This window comes from Natator depressus, chromosome 10, assembly GCF_965152275.1.
Source record: "Natator depressus isolate rNatDep1 chromosome 10, rNatDep2.hap1, whole genome shotgun sequence".
Classification (NCBI taxonomy): Eukaryota; Metazoa; Chordata; order Testudines; family Cheloniidae; genus Natator; species Natator depressus.
The window spans coordinates 50,580,595-50,602,409 of NC_134243.1; the positions used below are offsets into that span (position 1 = coordinate 50,580,595).

General features: G+C 40.9%; 1 protein-coding gene across 7 annotated transcripts in view; it reads left to right on the forward strand.

Annotated features, from left to right (window-relative positions):
* The first annotated feature begins 619 nt into the window (after positions 1-619).
* Positions 620-21,815, forward strand: part of HERC1 (HECT and RLD domain containing E3 ubiquitin protein ligase family member 1) — a 213,003-nt gene continuing 191,807 nt past the window's right edge. For all 7 annotated transcript variants that reach the window (XM_074966104.1, XM_074966100.1, XM_074966102.1 and 4 more), the window contains exon 1: positions 620-756. The gene's annotated coding sequence lies outside the window, so the exon portion shown is untranslated. The remainder of the gene's footprint in view (positions 757-21,815) is intronic.

The window sequence follows — 21,815 nt, forward strand, 5'->3', positions numbered from 1 at the left end:
TGGCACAGCGCGGTGCCAGGGACACACTACATGGGGCATAGGGCGGGGTGCCAGGTGCACTGTGCAGTGGGGTGTAGGGGGATGTGGCAGAGGGCACAGCACAGCGCGGTGCCAGGGACACACTACATGGGGCATAGGGCGGGGTGCCAGGTGCACGCTGTGCTGGGCGGTGTAGGGGGACATGGCAGAGGGCATGGCACAGCGCGGTGCCAGGGACACACTACATGGGGCATAGGGCGGGGTGCCAGGTGCACTGTGCAGTGGGGTGTAGGGGGACGTGGCAGAGGGCACGGCACAGCGCGGTGCCAGGGACACACTACATGGGGCACAGGGCGGGGTGCCAGGTGCGCACTGTGCTGGGGGGTGTAGGGGGCTGTGGTGACTGTGGGGCGCTTCGCACAGCGGGAAACAAGCTGCACGTTGCCCTCTGCCGCTCGGCTCGTGGGGGTGTGGCGGGAGCACGTGGAGGCGGAGCGCAGCCTCGGTACCTGCTACGCGCGGTCCCGCCCAGCAGGCTCAGCGCCGACGCAGAAAGGGTGGGACTGCTAGAGCTGCCCCGCCCCCTGGACTCGAGCAGAGGGAAAGCCGTGACCGGATCGCGCGAGAGTTGTCCGGTAGCCCCACGAGATCTCACCGCCTCCCTCCCACGTCATGTTTTCTCTTTGACAAGCTGCCGCCGCTGCGGAAAGAACGCGGCTCTGGGCCGGGACTCGCCACCCCCGGACCCCGACCAGCTGCCGCTCCGCCTGGACCCCGGTAACTGACTCCCTCCACCCCGAGTGCGAGCGGCGCGCGTCCCCGGCCTCGGCGCGTCCCCAGCCGGCAGCAGCGGGGTCGGGAGGGCCGAACCCGGCGAGGCGGGCTGGGAGGGTCGGGGCTCCAAAGCGCCGCTTCCGCAGCAGGGTTCAAAGCCCAACTGACTGCCGCCCCCTGGTCCGGCGGGGGCGGGGGCTGCGCCCCCATGGCGCTGTGGGGAGCGGGAGCTGAGCCCCCTTTGGGCGGGGCAGGGCAGAAGGGTTAAGCTGTGTATGGGGTGGAGTGAAGGGCAGAAAATGAAGCGAAGCCAGATATTCCCCCTTCCGCTCCCCAGTTCCTGGGCCTTAGGGAGGGAAGTTTTCCCTTCAGGACTGGAGGTCTCGTCAAGTCTCTTCTTTTAGACAGTATTAAATATAAGGTACCTTTTTGCTGTATGTTGGAATGAGCTCCACAATTCCTCTAAGTCTGTGCTCATTTCATGGTAACTATGAAATGATTGTAGCATGTGCATTGCCTGTCACATGTATGTAATTCTGTGTTCTGGGCTGTTCTGGCTGTTGTCATAAAATGAAGGCAGAAATTAATCGTGCAGCCTTTTGTTAATGATATGTACGACCTTAAGTGTTGTACACATCTCCCGACCTGTTTGAGTTGTGTAGCACCCTGTGGCTTGTTGGCTGGCTTCCAACTGCAGTAGAGAGAAAGTATTCACATACTTTTATTTCCAAATTATTTTTTTCATGACCTTAGTTGAATGGTGCCCTAATGGCTCATTTTGGCCTGCATGCAGCTTTTTCTATGTTCTCTAAATAGACTGCTTTTGGGGTGTGTTCTAGACATATTTCTCCTCATCTTGCACCCAACTTAGGGGGGAGCAGGGTGTTGAGGTGTAGAGCCTCCTTATCCCTGTTTGACCTGTTCTTTCCTGTGTTGATAACATACCTGAGCAGGTTGTCTTTTGCTGGACTGCGTAACTCATGAGTAGGGATTTTTGTCTCATAAATTTTGGTTAAATTTCATAGTAGAGGTGCAGGGGAAAAAAATCAAGCAAAGGGTGGAGATTGGGGGGTAGGAGAGACGAACACTCCCACAGGCAGCTCCTGTATTGCAAGGCTGGGCCAGGTTTCCCACCTCTGGATGTCCCAATTGGTTGCAGTGTTTATCCTTGAATCCAGTAGCTGTGGAGGTTACCAATCAATAGCAAGGGCTGCTCAGTGCCTGGGAACTTGCCCAGTGTAACCTCTGGTCACAACTGCCTCTTGTGATTGACCTTCTCATCAAGCCAGTTTAAATGCCTCTATGTGGCTATAGTAGTATTCCCTGTTAGAAGGTGGGAAATGATTTACTATATTTACAAAGAGCCTACTGTGCATGAGGGTTTTTTTTTTTTTTTTAATACTAGTGATAGGGTACATTGTCTGTGAAGATCTTTCATCCTGAAGGACCTCAGTTCTTTAGGACTCTCTCTCTATCATGGAAGTTGGTGTATAAACATAGTTGTAGTATGAAATATTTGAGGCTGGAAATGCAAAAGTTAAGGTTAAGACAGTAACCTTAACTTGTCTACATTGTACAAAGAGTACCTAATCTATCTCTCAAATACACTTGTTCCACACTGAAGTGAATAGGAATAGTGCATATAGGAGGACAGAACTGGAACCCACTGGATCTTAAAGTACAATTAATTACTATTCTAAAATACTGTTTTGGTGTAATGTAGGTGAGCAATGATTGCTATAAAATCTTATTTTTACTTCCTGACTCTGGAGCTGTTTAAAAGTGTGACTGACATTAGCTTATATTTTCATGCATTTCGGTTTTTAGAAGGAGGAAGGAGACTATCTACTGTTTTCTCTGCATACTGCTGTAGTTGGACTACACAGCTGTAGAACCCCACAATGAAACGGGCACAAAAGCATACAGTTCTAAACTTAGTAGCAGTTTCATGCTGCACTTGAATATTAGTTTGTCAGCCAGTTATAATTGTTAAAAAATTATCACTCTTATGTAACTTAACATTCCAAAAAAACTCTTACCTTTGGGATAATGGATGAAAAGTTTCAGCAAAAAAGAACCTTTTTTTGTTAGAAAACTCTCAACAGGATTTGAAAATTGATAACTCTACTCGCTCCAGGCTGATAAAAGATAAGGGGGTGGGAGGAACCAGTGAATTGTAGTGTGTCTGATTTGATTAAAAGACCAGTTCCCCTGCCTCCAGCGGCTGGATAGAGCAAGGGTAATACAATTCTTACCACGGTTTTGTCCTGGGACCCTGCTTAGGGGCTTCATCTTTTGTGTTGGCTTCTGGTTAGTATGTGTCTGATAAACTTGAAGCCCTTTCTAGCTGTTGGCAGGGAACCCCTTGCTTCGCTTTCCCCAGACTTGGGGTGTGTGTGTATGGCAGGTGTCTCTGCTGCTCAACTCTTCTCCCATTCTTCTTGCTGCTACCTTTGGATTTCTGCTACTCCTTTCTGAGTTTCAGTTCTTTGGGTAGCTCCACTACTTTTAGCTTTTCTCAAAAGCAGCAGATTACTTTGACCTCACTTTCTCCAGTTTTATGTGGGCAGATGGGTGTTTCAAGCCTTGATTATGAGCAGGTGAAAACAAGAGATTGGGTGGGGTGGGGTTTAATATATTAATGATTTGTAAAAGAGGAGTGAACTTGAAGACAACACCAAGTTATTTAGGTTAGTCAAGACTAAAGAACTCCAGAGGGACCTAGAAAACTTAGGTGATGGGACTTGTGAAGACAGATGAAATCTTATATTGGTAAGTGGAAGGAATATCTTGAATCAGGATGTCAGTAATTCACCCAACATGTACTGGTCTGTGGACTAAACCTACTAGCTGCTGTGAAAAATACTTGGCATTATGCCTTAAGGGTACACCCCCTGCAATTTAAACAAATAAAAAACTCTGTGTAAGCCTGAAAACTTGTCTTTCTTACCAGCAGAAGTTGGTCCAATAAAAGATATTACCTCACCCATCTTGTCTCTCTAATGTGATCAATACGGCTACAACAGTACTGCATACAGATAAAACAATTGTATATTATCACTAGGGGTGTCAAGCGATTAAAAAAATTAATCACAATTGTGCGATTAATCGCACTATAAAACAATAATAGAATACCATTTATTTAAATATTTGTGGATGTTTTCTACATTTTCAAATATATTGATTTCAGTTACAACACAGAATACAAAGTGTACAGTGCTCGCTTTATATTTTTTGATTACATGTATTTGCACTGTAGAAAAAACAAAAGTAATATTATTTTTCAATTAACCTAATACAAGTACTGTAGTGCAATCTCTTTATGATAAAAAGTTGAAATTACAAATGTAGAATTATGTACCAAAAAAAAACTGCACTCAAAAACAAAACAATATAAAACTTTAGAGCCTACAACTCAGTCCTACTTCTTCTTCAGCCAATCGCTCAGACAGACAAGTTTGTTAACATTTTCAGGAGTAAATGTTGCCCACCTCTTGTTTACAATACTCACCCGAAAGCGAGAACAGGCATTCGCATGTCACTGTAGTAGCTGGCATTGTAAGATATTTATGTGCCAGATGTGCTAAAGATTCATATGTCCCTTCATGCTTCAGCCATCACTCCAGGGGACATGCATCCATGCTGATGATGGGTTCTGCTCAATAACTATTCAGAACAGTGCGGACTGGCACATGTCCATTTTCATTATCTGAGTCAGATGCCACCAGCAGAAGGTTGAGTTTTTTTTCTGATGGTTCAGATTCTGTAGTTTCCGCATCAGAGTGTTGCTCTTTTAAGACTTCTGAAAGTATGCACCACACCTTGTCCCTCTCAGATTTTGGAAGGCACTTCAGATTCTTAAACCTTGGGTCAAGTGCTGTAGCTATCTTTAGAAATCTCACATTGGTACCTTCTTTGTGTTTTGTCAAATCTGCAGTGAAAGTGTTCTTAAAATAAACAACATGTGCTTGGTCATCATCCAAGACTGCTATAACATGAAATATATGGCAGAATGCAGGTAAAACAGAGCAGGGGACATACAATTCTCCTGCAAGGAGTTCAGTCACAAATTTAATGCGTGCTTTCTTTTTTTAACGAGTGCCATCAGCATGGAAGCATATCCTCTGGAATGGTGGCCGAAGCGTAAAGGGGCATATGAATGTTTGGCATAACTGAAGCGTAAATACCTTGCAATGCCGGCTACAAAAGTGCCATGTAAGTGCCTGTTCTCACTTTCTGATGACACTGGAAATAAGAAGAGGGCAGCATTATCTCCTGTAAATGTAAACAAATTTGTTTGTTTTAGCTATTGGCTGAATAAAAAGTAGGACTGAGTGAACTTTGTTTTGTGTTTGAGTGCAGTTATGTAACAAATCTACATTTGTAAGTTGCACTTTCACGACAGAGATTGCACTACAGTACTTGTATGAGGTGAATTAAAAAGTACTATTTTATCATTTTTACAGTGCAAGATCTGTCATAAAAATAATATACACTTTGATTTGAATTACAACACAGAATACTATATATATATATAAAAATGTAGAAAAACATCTGAAATATTTAATGAATTTCATTTGGTATTCTATTTAACTGTGATTTAAAACCATGATTAATTTTTTTGAGTTAATCACAAGAGTTATCTGCGATCAATCGACAGCCCTACTCATCACATATTCAGTTATAACATTATCAACTTTGTCTCCTCTTTGTATCTTTCTTCTTCTCCCCCATAATTTCTCTGCTGTACTAATGTTTTCTAACATTTTGGAATCAATTGCTCCCTCTTTTGCCCATCCAGTTGCCCCTCCAGACTCCCATTACCCCACATTTTACCAGACATCTAATATAGAACTAAAATGATTAGGTAATAAGAAAAATGTTGAGGGGAATGCCTGGGAAAGAAGCCAGAAGCCCAGCAACTGGTAGCAGGTAGGAATCTACTAGGGCAGTGGTTCTCAACGAGGTTACAGGTACCCCTGGAGATACGCAGAGATCTTTCATGGGGTACATCACATCATCTAGATATTTGCCTAATTTTACAACAGGCTAAATAAAAAGCACTAGCAAAGTCAGTACAAACTAAAATTTCATAGAGACAGTGACTTGTTTATACTGCTCTATATACCATACACTGAAATGTAAGTAAGATATTTATATTCCAATTGATTTATTTTATAATCTGGTAAAAATGAGAAAGTAAGCAACTTTTTTCAGTAATAGTGTGCTTTGACACTTCTGTATTTTTATTTGTGATTTTGTAAGTAAGTTTTAAATTAGGTGTAACTTGGGGTATGCAAGACAAATAAGACTTCTGAAAGGGGTACAGTAGTCTGGAAAGGTTGAGAGAGACTGTACTAGGGTGCTGTCCCTAGACTGTAAATGGTGCTCCTATCACTTGCATCAGCCTCTAGGTCAGTTTTCAGACTTTTTGAGCTGAGCCCCCTCTTTAAGTTATGCCCCCCAACCTAGACCAAAAAAGACACATGCAAAAATGTGCTTGATAGCCCATTTATAAACCTAACAGAGACCTTGACACAACTTTAATTGAATTATGTACACTTGTAAATTTTAAATACACAGATACCAGGGTGGATAAAAATCAATTTTTTTTTTTAAAACAAAAAAAATCAGATTTTTTTATAGGTTTCTTCCTCAAAAAGCATTTATCTAAAGATCGTTTTAATTACGATACATTATAGCTTAAAGATATCTCATCATGGAATAGGGATTATAAATTCTAATTCTATTGTATGAGACAATATATTCATGTAATGTTTAAGAAAAGTTTTGTAAATGAGTTCCAATAGTTCATGGATTAGAGACCCAATTTTATGGAGTTCCACGGTCTTCTGTATAGATTATTTAGGTTAATCATTCTACCCAATGGGACTCAGTGCTCGGTCTAGAAGATACCATCAGAGATGCTTAGTTTTGCAGTTCTCAAACTGTGGATTTGTGTCTCCAGAGATAACATGCTTGTTAACAGCAAAAATGTTTTAAAATAAATAAATAAAATAATATAGAGAGGTGAGAAATAACAGACCTCAACCCTATTGTCCCTCTGCAAATTTGTGTACACAGATTCAATCCCTAACCTCTCTCTAAAAGTACAGAGTTTCAAAAAGTTCAATGACGAAGATTTTTGTTGGGGGTGGAATAGATCTGGACAAGGAGAAGAAGTCTGGAGATAAATGTGAGAAGGGACAGGCAGTAGAAACAAAAGTGAAACTGTTTGAGCAGCACATTCCAGAAGTCCTGAGGTCTTTCTGAGTGTAGCCTTCATTGATTTGAGATCTACCATACTATTCTCTCACTAGAAGGGAAAACCTATAATGGCAGCAGGCCATAAAAGAGACCCAGTTTGGGAATATTTTAATGAAGTTCCTCTGCCTGCGGTAAGACAGGCATGCGTGAAAAATGCAAACAGTGCAGCAAAGAAATGCAAGGCTTGGTTGCCCAAATGAAACAACATCACGAGAAGTGTTCCTTCTCAGGAGGAAGCTGCGCTGAAGATGATGAAAGGAACATGTCTGAACATGCAGGATCTTCAGGTTGGTAAACGTTTTTATTTCATACATTCTTAAGGACTGCCTGTCTTCCTTTCTGGACTATTCTTGAATTCTCATGTTTGAGCAAAAAATATAGTTGTTACTCAATGGTACTGTGGCGGGTTCGGTCACAGAGACCCCCTTGGGACTGTCATCTGACGTGCTGAAACTACCTCTGAGCCCGTTTTCCCTGCCAGCTGGTGACTCCAGAACCCTGTCTTGTTGAGCCAGACATGCTGCTCCACTGCAACACAGACCCAGGGTCTGAACCACGCCCCCAAACCTGCAGACTTTAACCAAAACTGCTCAGCAGGTTTCCTATCTCCAGCACCCAGATACCCAACTCCCAATGGGATCCAAACCCCAAATAAATCTGTTTTACTCTGTATAAAGCTTATATAGGGTAAACTCATAAATTGTCCGCCCTCTATAACACTGATAGAGAGATATGCACAGCTGTTTTCTCCCCCAGGTATTAATCACTTACTCTGGGTTAATTAATAAACAAAAGTGATCTTATTAAGTATAAAAAAGTATGATTTAAGTGGTGTTAAGTAATAACAGACAGAACAAAGTAAGTTACCAAGCAAAATAAAACAAAACATGCAAGTCTAAGCCTAATACATTAAGAAACTGAATACAGGTAAATCTCAGTCTTAGAGATATTCCAATAAGCTTCCTTGACAGACTAGACACCTTTCTAGTCTGGGCACAATTCTTTCCCCTGTACAGTTCTTGTTAGTTTTAGCTCAGGTGGTAACTAGGGGATTTCTCATGACTGGCAATCTCCTTTGTTCTGTTCCACCCCCTCTTACAGCTTTGGCCCAAGGCGGGAATCTTTTGTCTCTCTGCGTCCCCACCCCTCCTTCTAAATGGAAAAACACCAGGTTTAAAATGGATTTCAGTACCAGGTGACATGGTCACACGTCCTGTTAGACCCCAAGCTGCCATTCTTTCCGGCCTAACTCACATAAACACAGGAAGGCTTACAAGTAAACCGAGCCATTTACAGCCAATTGTCCTGGTTAATGGGAGCCATCATTAATGGCCCACACTTAGAATAGTTACATTAGGACTTTAGAGTAATACATCATATTTCCAGCTTCAGATACAAGAATGATACATTCATACAAATAGGATGAACACACTCAGTAAACTATAAGCTTTGTATGATACCTTACAAGAGACCTTTTGCATGAAGCATATTCCAGTTACATTATATTCACGCTCATTAGCATATTTTCATAAAACATGTAGTGCAGCATCACAGGTACTATCATTTTAGATCCAGTTGAGATAAAAAAAATAGCTGAAATAGGCAGATCTTCCTTTTACAATTTCACCTTTAAAGTAGTACTGAGTGTCAGTGAATGCAATGAGGCATACTAAATGCGCAGTATGGTAATAATAATTAAATAACTGCATTGATTTACTTTGTTTAGGAGAATCCATCCTCAACATACAGGATTCTGAAGACTATCCACCTTCAAGATCACCATCATTTTCTATAGTTTGAGTTATCTGCCAATGATAGTGTTTCTGTCACATAGCCACAGTATATCACCTGCAGAAAAAAGAAAAAAAAACTCCATCATCCAGAAACAATCATAGATAAGTTTGTGATAAGAACCAGCAGATTAGAAAAAGAGGTAATTGATGAAAAAATTGCCTGGTTTGTTTATGCAACAAACTCTCCTTTCCGTATGATTGAGAACCCACACTTAATTAACATGGTTCAGTCATTAAGACCAGGATGCAGTCCACCCAACAGAGCAGATGTTGCAGGCAAATTGCTGGATAAAGTGTATGAAAGAGAAATTGAGCAGTGTGCCAAAGGTCTAGAAAAATTGTTAACCTGAGTCTTGATGGGTGGAGCAATGTCCACAATGATCCTCTTGTGTGTGCTTGTGTGACAACAGAAGAAGGGAATGTCTTCCTTATAGAAACAATTGATATATCAGGAAATGCACACACAGCAGAATATTTACAAGAAGTAGCAGTAAAAGCTATAACAAACTTTGAAAAAAATTCAAATGTCTAGTATGCAGCTTGGTCACAGACAATGCTGCAAATGTATCCAAGATGAGAAGAAATTATTTAGAAGAGAGAGAAGAGAGTCACAAGCTAATAACATACAGTTGCAGTGTTCATTTGATGCACCTCCTAGCCAAAGACTTCAGTGTTCCAGAAATAAAGACTAATGTTGAAATTGCAAAATACTTCTGTAACAACCACTTTGCAGCAGCTGCTCTGAAAAAAGGAGGAACCAAGCTAACTCTTTCATAAGACGTGCGATGGAACTCAGTAGTGGACTGTTTTGAGCACTATATCAAGAACTGGCCTAATCTGATGACAGTTTGTGAACAAAATTGTGAAAAAATAGATGGCACTGTCACAGCCAAAGTTCTCAAAATTGGGCTTAAGAGAAAGGTTGAACACATACTGAGTACCCTGAAGCCTATTTCTGTAGCCTTGAACAAAATGCAGGGAAATAGCTGTTTTATTGCTGACATAGTAGAAATTTGTAAGGAGTTGAGTGCGATCTTAAAAAGAGAAATATGCAATGACAGAGTTAAATTACAAGCATTAAAAAAACAAATGGGACAAGCACCATCTGCAGCTCACTTTCTTGCAGGTATTCTCAATACTTGGTACCAGGGTCAAACCTTCTCTTCTTCAGCTACTGGATGTCGATGTCATAGCCAACTCAACTATCATCCCTCCATAATGCCAGCTATAATAAACTTCAGAGCTAAGGGTGAGCCATTCAAGAAATATGTTTGATGATTTAAAGCAAGTCATACCAGTGAACTGGTGGAAGTCACTTAAGCGCTTGGATTCAGAGACTGTTGAAGTGATAATCTCACTTTTAACAGCAGTAGCTTCTTCTGCCGGTGTAGAAATAATATTTTCTTCCTTTGGACTAATTCATTCTAAATTGAGAAATCGTTTGGGACCTGAAAAAGCAGGAAAGCTTGTTTTCCTTTTCCAGATTATGAAGAAACAGGAAAATGAAGGTGAAGATGACTGTTAGCTGTGGAAGCCAATATTTTAAGTTTCTTGTGTTGAGCTGGCTGATATAGTCGATTTAACTTTTTTTAATATTTCATTTAACTATTTTAGTTCAAAACAATTTTAACAAAAACAAACCTGATTTTAAAAAACTTGAATGTTTAACTGAATTCAAAAATTTATATGCTTGTTTTGTTAAAATGTTATGTTTGCTGTTGAAGAAAAAAATTGTTGTTTTAGTTAAATAAAACAATTTAAATCTCTGTCTGGTGATGTTCTCCTCCTAATACAGCATGCCAAGAAAATCCTCCCAATATTAATGATTAACCTGTTGAATTGGAGATAGTTCACCTCCCAATGACTTCATAAATATTTGTTTCAATTACCTTTGGTCAGTGGTCCCCAACCTTTCTGTGGGAATAACATATTGCTATTCCCAGAGGACTGTGGCGGGCGCCGGACACAATGCCGCCGAGAAGCGGCAGCGGCAAGAAGCACTGCCGCCGAAATGCCAGCGAGAAACAGCAACGCTTCTTGGTGGCATTTCGGCGGGCGGTGTCCTGTGGGCGCCTAAAAATGCCCTGGCAGGTGCCATGGCACCCACGGGCACTGTGTTGGGTACCACTGCCTTTGGTAAATGAAATAACGAAACAATCATTCATTTTCTGATATAGCTGTAAAACTAATCTGAAAAGTTTTCAAAATACTATACATTTTTAAAGTGATTTATGTACCTTCTAAAAATGAAACCTACATCTATCTGAGTTGTGAAGAATATGTATTAAGGTTATAACAACCAGCAAGAATGCACTTTTATGTAGAAATCTATGATTAAATTGAGTCTTCCTAACTAGTGATTTAAATCAATCAATTTGATTTAAATCAAATCCACCGTGACAGATATTTACCAATTAATGTGAAGAGTGTGCCTGTTTCTGGCAGACAGTTTATAAATTTGTGGGGAGATTTTTGAAACTGACACTCTGAGGTTGTCCTCCACTTCCAGGCTCAAACAGTACTTTGTCTTTAGCGCAGCAAGTGCAGAGAGTCTGATTTCGCACAAATAAGATGAACCAAACGGTAAAAGAATTTTGATCGTGCCCTTTTTGACAAAGCTGGATATTTTGAACCAACTTTCAACCCAAAGTCCCCGAAATACTGTTTTTTAAATTGAATGTCCAGTGTCCTATCACTCTGAAGAGCAGTCAGCTTCTCCTGAATGCCATTTGAGAGATGGGACAGGGTCCGTGCCTCAGCTAGAAAAGGTTGGAAAATCCAGTCATTCAGGGGTGCACTTCCTTTGGGAAAATATCCACACTGGCTCTGAGACAAGTCAGGTGATTCTTGATTGGGTTCTCAACACTCAGTAGTTCAGATTCTGTTTAGTTAATAGTGTCAGGTAACAACAGGAATGGAACACTTAAACCAGTTTCAATCTTCGTTTTCCAGCGAATGTTTCTCTTGAATGCTGATATCTTGTTGTGCAGGTCAAAAATAGTACTTTCCGCTCCTTGTGATGAGAAATTTAGAGAATTCAGTTTGTCAAAAATATCAGCAAGGTAAACCAAAAGCACAAAACAGTGGGGATCATACAGTGTCTGTGTTGCTGAAATGCAAATCTACTAGAAAAAATCGGACTTCGTTTCAAGTTCATAAACATGTTGCAACACTTTCCGTCCGGGTAGACAACTGACTTCAATGTGAAACAAAAAAAAACACTTCACTATATCAATATGGTAGAAACAGTACAACCTCCCTCCCACTCCCCAGTGTCGGTGCAGTTATATTAGTGTCAAGATTCATTAGACTGACACAGCTTATTCCCCTTCCTGTATGTCAGTAAGGGTTTGTCCACATGTGAAGCTTTTTTTTTTTTCTGTATAAGTTTGTTTCCACACAAGATTTTAAAATTTACCTGTCATCTTATCTATCTACTGCTTTCCAAGTGACAGAACTATTTTGGAATGAGTTATACTGGTGTAAGGTTCATGTGGACACATCCCTATTTTGGATTAACTATATACTTCTGGCAGTTCTCCCCCTTCTCTACCACGGGACATTGCTTCACATCTGGATCAGTCTCCGTTTACATGTGTGCTCTTTGCTGCGCCAGGGTCACCTTGACTGGATGTTGCCTCTCTGTTTAAATGTTGACACACACCCAGGTTTACCCCTTTTGAGATTCCAGTTTATGGTGAGTTCATACCCCCAGAATCACATACTCATTATAGCAGCCAGGCCCTGTGCCTCTATGTGGTCCTGTTGGGAGGTTCTGGGCTTTCTTGCCCTTTTAGGAGAGGGGCATGTCCAGTCGTATCTTAACAGCAGTCACCAGAATATCAAGAGAGGAGTTTGAGCAAAGGTGGGAGATGGGTCACTCCTGGGACAAGTCCCAAAGCAAAGGAACTCTAGCAGAATTCTAAAAAGTCAGACCAAAACAAAACCTCCAGTAATGCTCTCACTACCTCCACTTATTCTGAGGAACTTGACTAGATTTTTGCTACAGTGGACACAACCAAACCCTGGCATAGTGTTCTGGATAGTTTGGTCACAGCACCAGAAGGCCACATTAAGGAATCATGGACCCCAACTGGGAGATTTCCCCAGATAGCCAAGACCTCTAGCACGCCAAACTCAGAAGCAGCAACGGTGCCAGAGATGTCTCCCAAAACTCAGGCAGAGAGACAGCCTGAAAGTGCTGTGGAGGGGACTTCTTCTAGTAAGTAGTTGCTGTATTACAATACAACTATATGGAGGAACTAAACAATTTTTGTTCTGGGTACTGGCTGGCCACTGTCTTGTTGGGTGTGCTCCACTTGCTTGGGTTTTATTCTTCCGCCCTGTGTGCTCAAAATGGCATGTATACCAGAGACTTTAAGATCCAAAGTATTGTTTTTCTGAAATATCAAATCTCACACCCACTGACTGAATGTGGTGACCTTCAGATGGCAGTTGTCACATGCTCTACATATTTTGGGGAACTCTCATGTTGGTAGTCCACCACTGCAACTCCAGGTGAAATCTGTACAGATTTTTAGGAAAGTAGCTAAACCACTGTTGGTTATCCCAGTTCTGCATCAGTGTCCAGTCACAGCACTTAGTGCTAATTGGCTGAGCCCAGACACAGTATTCCAGTGAGTGAAGCTGCTCCAGGAAAATGTCATTCAGAAATAACTGTTCTCTCATCCTACTTCTCCTTTAACAGTTTCCTTGCGATGTTACTATGGCTGTCTCTTAACTCCTCCATAGCAATCCAGCTGTGTAACTGCCAATATATTTAGAGCAGCCTGTTCATATTAATGATTATCAGGATCGACGCATCCAGGAGTTTGAATATAGTGCTGGCTTGCAAAAGCCAGATGAATTATTGGATGACATGAGGAATGAATCATGGGGGTCAAAGAGAGGCCCAAGTCCTGGAATTCCAGCAGGTTCTGGTAGATATCCCAAAACAAACCATGAGAAAAATCCCAGAATGCATAGATCCTGGTGGTGAAACATTACATCATAGGATATCTACCCAGAATGCTGTGTGCATATTTCAGAAGAATGTGGAGTTGTGTGGACTCAGTGATTCAACAGGGAAGTAGCTTATGCTGGCCTAAACAAATCAGTGTGGATGCACTCTTTTGTGATGATAATACCTATATTGTTAAAGTGGAAAAACACATACCTGTGTATACAGCCCTTAAGCGATACTGGTATAAGGCATCTTTTATGCTGATGTAACTAACTCCATGCTGGAGGGGATTGTACTGTTAGAACTATTTTGGTTTTTAAAAAGAATCACATCCCTAATCAAAATTGTTATAATGGTACAAAATCTGTGTGTGGACCAGGCCTCAAATCCTCAGCCTGTTTTCCTTTTGGAAGGGGTTGGGGAGAAGCAGCATTTGCTTTGCTCCCCCCCCCCCCCTTCAGATCTCTGGACTGCTAGAAGTGTAGAGTACACTGTTCTGTCCTTTCTCCTTTCTCGTCCTCCTGGCTGCTGCAGGAGGATGTCTTTTTGTTGATCTATCGCTTTTCCAGTCTGTTTTTAAATCTGCTCATAGTTTTAGCAACAAGCATCAGTGTGAAATTGACCTCATTCTTGTTGTTTTCACTGCTGCTACTATGGTTCTGAAGGGCAGCACAGAAAACAGATATGATTATTCAGTTTTCAGTTTGCTGCAGCTTGGCAAAACTATGAGCAGCAGTGACAGCACTGGAGCTGTCTGAAGACTATTTTGCAAAATAGTATTAATCAGTTTACTCTTGGTTCACATTTGGAAAATTATTTTAAGAAAGTTTTTTAATGAAAGCATAGGCCTTAGGTATGTGAGAAGTACAACTTTTCTATGTAGACGTGGCCTTAGATTTTACACAGTTTTTTGACACTTGTAAGGGAAAGATTGCTGCTACTCAAGGGCAAGTTGGAGGATGAATTCTTCAGTCCCTGATTTGAACTAGTCGAACATGTTGCTGGGTTCTGTACTAACAACCATTCAGGAAAAAGACCTGGGTGTCATTCTGGATAGCTAACTACAAACATCTGCTCAAAAATAAGAAATCAGTCCATTAATAATGGCTTGTTGGAGGGGTATATGGGTATGGAACACTCTGCAGCTTTTTTTATAGATAAATATATAACAAATTCCATAACTGATCATATCAGTGTCCTCTGTGTGTCATTTGTCATCTTAAATTGAAAATCCTTGGAGCAGGGACTGCATAACTTTCCATATTGCCACAGGGAGGCCCAAATTCTGATTGGGGGCATTTATGCACTACTGCAGTTTAAAAGTATGTATTTAGGTAGTATAAAGATTAGGATAGAAAATAGCTTTGAAAATATTATACCATCATAAAAACCAATGCTTATTCTCAATGGAATGCTGTATTCAGTTTTTTATACTATCTTAAATATAACATATAGCATAAAAAGGAGCCCAGAGAGGGCAACCTAAATGATCAGAGGCTTGGAAAGAATTCCATATGAAGAGAATAATAAGATTTTGGACTGTTTAGAGAGAGGAGATTAATAAGAGGGGACATGATTTAAATATATAAAATAATGGTGCCGAAAAAATAAATGGTGTGCTCCCATTTATCTTATCATATAAAAGCAAGCGAATGTTGAATGAAGTGAAAAAGCAACAAATGTAAAACTGACAAAAGGAGCTACTTACAACATAACTAGCTGGTGGAACTTGTTTTGCCACAAGATAGCAATTAGGCCAAGAATTTAGTAAAATCCTAGATAAGGCTTATACACTCATTGGATAATGGGATCATCCATGGTTATGTTAGTTAAGGTAAGAATATTTTATAAGGAATATAAACTCATGCTTCAGGGCATAAGACAACTATTGACTGAGGTGGGGTGTCAGGAAATTTTTTTTCCTTGTGGGCAGGTTATTCCATAATTGTTCACTTTAAGGGTTCTTGCACCTTCTTACCTCTCAGGTACTGGCCATTGTCAGACATGATATTAAATTAAATGAATAACTGGCCTGATCCAATATGGCAGTCTTTGTATTTCACTATCATTAGATGTTACTATTGTATGAAAAAGCTCCTCCAAACCCTGTTAATGTGTTAAGATTTCACAGTAAAAATCAGTGGGGGAAATGTTAAAATTTGGGTTTCTATTAGAGCATTTCTGTAGGAATGTTAATATGTCATGTTACACATCTGTATGCTTTTGGGGACGTGAAAGGTGGTAATATGTTCCTTGTTTTTTCTGATTAAATGTATATAGAAATATTATTATAGTCAGAAAAGTGACTACAATTGGCACTTTGTTTTACTCCAGAGAAACTCTGAATTTTGTGCACTTAATGTGATTGTTTGCTTTAGGGATGAAAAAGAAGCTTTTACCAACTTTTACTCCTGTTAGTACTGTAGGGTCACTACAGCTTTGGAAGAATGAGTTGGATTGTTAGTGAATTAACTACATTCTGACTGCAAAATCTTTTACTTGTGATGCAATAGCCAGAAAGAGCCCAGCTTGACTTTCAGGCCCCATCTGCAAAAAATATTTCTCGCTGTTTCAGACACAAATTAAATTCTACTCTTAGCAGCAATAAGTGCTGTTATGCACCCTGGCTGCTGCCTGTTTTAAATAAAATGTCCTCTAATCTTGCTCAGAGCATGACTAATGGACATAGCACTTAAAATACTGGCAATGTGGTCTGCACTAGGTAGGACTGCTAATGTTGCCAACACTGATGGAGCTGAACTGATGTGAACTGGAAAAAACTGCATCAGTAAATTCACACTGAAGAATTAAACTTTTGAAGAATTTATCTGCTATAGACAAACTCTGATTATAGGTTACAATGCTGGATGTTAGGAAAAATTTCTTATAATGGAACAAAGTTGATACAGACTTCCAGAAGACAACCATAGAATTTAGTCATGCATTTTTCACAGCCACTTTTCAGCATGCATAATTATGCTTTCATGTTAGTATTTCCGGCCTTTGATTTTAACTGTACAGCTTTTAATGCTATTACATTAGCAGTTTTTTGCATTTTTATCAAAAATAACTTTAAATGTAGGCAATCTTTTTTATTTTAATCATGTAGCTGTTTGTAGGCTTTGTAATTATCTCACTGAGATGAGATGGTGTGGGAGGGACTCTTCTGTTTGGAAGTGTTCTGCTGGCTTACATTGATGGCTATATTTTGCAATGAAGGGTGTTTGTGTGTGTTTAAGGAAAGCTTAGATTTTGTAACAATGCTGTAGAGAATCTAAAATTGCAGGATCTGTAGTTTTTATAAATTTGTGCAATTGTACTATTTTTTAAAGCAGTTTTTAAAGTTTTCCTTTATCAGGGACTCTTAATAGCCTCCATACAAACTATCCCAACAGCAGTGCTTGTCCTTGCTTGACCCCTGCGTTGGTCTGACTGGGTTAGAATGAATGTGTAGTGATGTGGGGCTTCATTAAATTATAGCTCTGTTTAAAATCTTAGCAGTTGTCCACTGAGCATACCAGATATTCCATCCCCAAGTCAAGCAAAGGTGCTACTATTCAGTTTATTTACTTTGGTTCCCAGCCATTGTCTGGTCACATGGTGCTGCCTTCTCCTTGTTTGCAGCTGCCAGATCAATATAAATGAAAGTAAAGATACTTTTATATCTGTTTGCATTTTCCCTGAACTACTCCTGTAGTTGCCACATGAATGTTATGTCATGTGGAGAGAAGGGAAGTGGCTGTGTTATGAATGAGGGGAGTGTCCTGGGTAGCAACAGATGGAAGGGGAAATGGCCCGCAAAGACACTCTCAGAAACATGGCTCACTCTCTGAAGACATTTGACAATCCCTGTCTTAGAAAATAGAATAAAATGAATAAATTAGAATAAAAGGGAAAGATAATTAGTGTTGTTCACAAGACAGCACCTGATGGCTTGCATCCACTGTCTGAGAAGCAAAATACCTAGGCTGAGCTACAGGAGGCCAGGGAGAGGAAGTTAAGGAACAGCTCCTGTTATGTCTTCACCTCACTCCCTTGGTGCATCTAATCTAGTCACATCAGGGCTTCTCTTTCCACCAACCCCATGTCCAGCTCTGGGTCAGGGCAAGAGCTGTAGTTGCACAGGTATAACTCCGTGTGGATACTTTAAATTCCTGAATAAGACTGTCGTCTTCTGGTTTGTTTGTTCTGTATTGCTTCTGAAGTGAAGGGACATTCAGGAATGTGTGTGTCCACATGGAGTTATACTTGTATAACTATACTGGCAGAACTATACCAGTATAAGTGTGCTACTAATGTCCCCTGTGTACACAAGCCCTCAGAGTTCATTTGTCAAGCAGTCTTTCAGTTTTTCATAGACTGTGGTTTAGTGTACACAGCAGTCCTTAAAAATCCTTTGCATTATTCCTTTTCCTTGGCTTGTACTCTCCTTGTTTATATGGGTTTTATCTCTTAACATTACTATTTTAGACACAAAGGCATATTTTGTATCAGTACAGAGATAATGATTTTTCAATTACATCTTTGAGAATAGTCATACAAAACTGTCGTGAAAAATTACATGACTACCCTTTGCCTTGATTGATTGGTTGGGGGGAAGTGGGATTTTACTTTCCTGTCAAAAAGTTACTTTTGAAAAGTGAAACTCTGCAAGTCTGGACCAGTTTTAGATACATCTTTTTCATTGAACCTGATATTTAACGAAGTTTGGTATTGCTTAATTTCTTTTTGTAAAAACCAACATAACAGACTCCAGAGGGCTTAGAATTTTCTAGTGTGTAACTGTGCTTAACATGAACTGGACAATGACTTTGTTAGACATATGCAAAACAGTCTTTAGCCTCATACTCGAAAGCAGCTTGCTTGTTTTTTCAGGCTGAATGATGGCTTCATATTTTCCAGACACACACACAAATTTGTCATCTTTCTGTAATATTCAGTTTATATTCTGCAATAAAGATGTCGGCACTGTCTTTGTTAAGGAAGTTTTCACCAGTCTGATTGTCACTATAATTATGATGTTGCAAAGGCCTAATGTAGATGCACTGGTGCATACTTATCTTACTGTATTAAGCTACATGGGTGCAAGTCTGATTTTGGGGCAGTTACACTAATGTGAATTTCCTTAATGTGTGCAAGGCTTTAGAACGAACTCACTCTTCACTTTTCTTTTTCAATGTTTTTTTGTCTTTTTTAGGACCAGAAGAATTATTAGATATAATTTAAAGTCTCTGTGTATTATAACTAGCTGCAGAAGAACTTAGTGTTGTCCTCTGAGAATAAGCATTTTACCATTACTAGAAAAATAAGAGGTTAACGGTAGAAGAATGCCTGTGTTTTACTATTTGCATACAACTTTTTAAGCAGGGAATCTAGGTTAGTATTATGTAATTTGTCACAGCTTCGGGGTGACCGCACCTGTATTCCCCCATATAGTCCACCAAGGACACCCACTCTAGCTGGCACCTCTCTTGAGCAGAGACTGGCATCATACTCCCTCTTGACCCCAGAGTTTTTTCAGACTGCACAGTTCCCTAACTACACTGATATTTCCCAGAAAGCCAGACTGCCTAAAAGGCCAGTGTCTGGGTATAGTCTCTGGAGAGAAAGTAAAGTGCAGTGTATTGCCTGCTTGATAAATTACCATACAGCTCTATAATCAAGCACATTTATTCTTAAGGTGAAAGTATTACAGCGAAAACATATTAAAAACAATAAAAGAACCTAATGCATGCTGGAAAACTTATCAAAGATAACCTCTCATAGGTGTTGATTCTTCAAAACCTGTACTGGGTTTTCACTGTGGTTACAAGTTCATAACTTTGTCAGATTCAGAACCAGAACCCTGGCTGGACAGTTGAGTGTTTTCTTTATACAGCTCTGGCCTTTGATTTCCAGTTTCTGGGAACAGTAACACACAAGACCCACTCCTTGGGGCATAGTTTAAAAAAAGATTGAGCTTTTGCACAACCCAGCAGTTTGTATTAACCTCTCCTTGAGTGAGTGTTCCCCAGGAAATCCACTTCATACTTATTGTTCCAGAAGCCCATTCTTGTCTGGAACATTTTCAGTATAGTCCTTTGAACTCCCAGGCCTCACATCACATCTCTGCCTTAGAGAGGTTACATACAATCCTGGCCCACAATAATATATAATTTTTTTTTCATTTAATACAAGGTACCCCAAAGATGATTAAACTTAATTCAATAATGTCTCCCAGTGATATTGCAGGAAATCGTCATATCTGTCGCAGTGATTATCTTAGTTGTAGCACATTACGCTATATCATTATTTTAGCACCTTCCATTCTAGAGGAAAATCACTTCACCTATCAGAAATCCAGCCGCTCCTGGGTAGAATGATGCAGCTATCTTTACATGTGCACAGGGACACGACTTAACAATTTATACAGGAAATGTGAGGTGGTCTTCGGGTATCTGTAAGCTTCAAAGCTTGTCTCTTTCACCAAAAGAATTGGTCCAATAGAACGTATTACCTCCCCCACCTTGTCTCACTCATGTTCTGGGAGAGCTGCAACAACATTGCATACTTTATTCAGTTAACACTGTAAAGCTGTGATACTCATTGGATCTATCTGTGGGCTGATTCGAGAATTTTATGACAAGAGGCGGCCTATTTGCGTAGAAGGCTGACCAGAAAAAACCCAGAAAACATTCAGCTGTGAATAAAGACCTTGATTGCAAGATAAGTATTAGTATTTCTATCTCTTAACAAAGGTTATAAATCAAAATTATTACCCGTGTTTGTGTCAGTCTCTAATGGGAGAGGTGACATCAACCATTTCTGGCAGTGCCCAGGTGAGAAGCTGAACTTCTCTCCCTGTTTTAAAGTTGTAACGACCCAAGAGGGCCTGATGGTTTGCCACCTGAAACTGTAAACTGGGTTGGAATAAATTTTCCTTCCAGACAAGACCAGATGATGCCTCTGTAAGTTTGAGTCCCTCCCGCAGGATTTGGCCCAAGAGTTTAATACTCTGGTGCAGGAAGGCAATATGGCGGCTTGGTGCTCCCTGTAAATGGCATGGAATGTGGCGGACTTGGGAGCCAGGGTGGTGGTGTCCGTTGTGATAATGAGGCGCAGCTCCTGGCTTCAAACCACTGGACTCTCCCAGGAGATGCAGACATCCATCCAAATCCTCCCATATAATGGGAACGGTCTGTTCTCTGACCAAACCGATGCGAGGCTGCATGGGCTGAAAGACCAGAGCCACCCTTTGCTCACTGGGCATGCACATGCTTCAGTCGGCGCGTAAGCAGTTCCGGCCGCCTCCACTGCCAAGGACATGGCAGCCTCGTCCAGGATCCGCTAGAAGAAGGGACAGAGACACTGACAGGTACCCTTCTGATGAGCAACTCATTCAGGAGGTTGAGAACCTTCTGCGCCTGGGGGAGGTAGAGGTGGTCCCTTGGAACATGAAAGGGAAGGGGTTCTACTCCTGGTACTTCCTAATCCTAAAAGCAAAAGGAGGCCTCAGACCCATTCTGGACCTGCGTCGCCTCAATAAGTCTCTCAAGAAGTTGAAGTTTTGCATGGTTTCACTGGCCTCCATCATCCGCTCCCTGGATTTGGGAGCCTGGTATGCTGCTCTTGACTTACATGATGCTTATTTCCACATTTCCGTATTCCCAGGTCACAGGCATTTCCTCCACTTTATAGTGGGCGGGTGCCATATTCAGTTCACAGTGCTGCCCTTTGGCCTGTCTTTGGCCCCAAGGGTGTTCACAAAATGCATGGTGCCAGTGGCGGCTTGTGACCTGGGGTGCCCAGGGCAGCCCTGACTGGAAATGCCAAGGTCAGGGCAGGTTGCAAAAGGGAGAGCATATACTCCCAAGACTGGGATAACACTGAAGTTATTCTCCTCAACCAGTCACAAACTGCTTCTGATCCCCCACACTGGTTATCAAGAAGCAAAAATGAAATCACGCAGCCCACTTTATTGCATTCCCGTTCTCTGGCTCCCAATCAGCACCTAGGTCCGGTACAGTGAGAAGTTATTTTAAATTCTGTTCACATATACA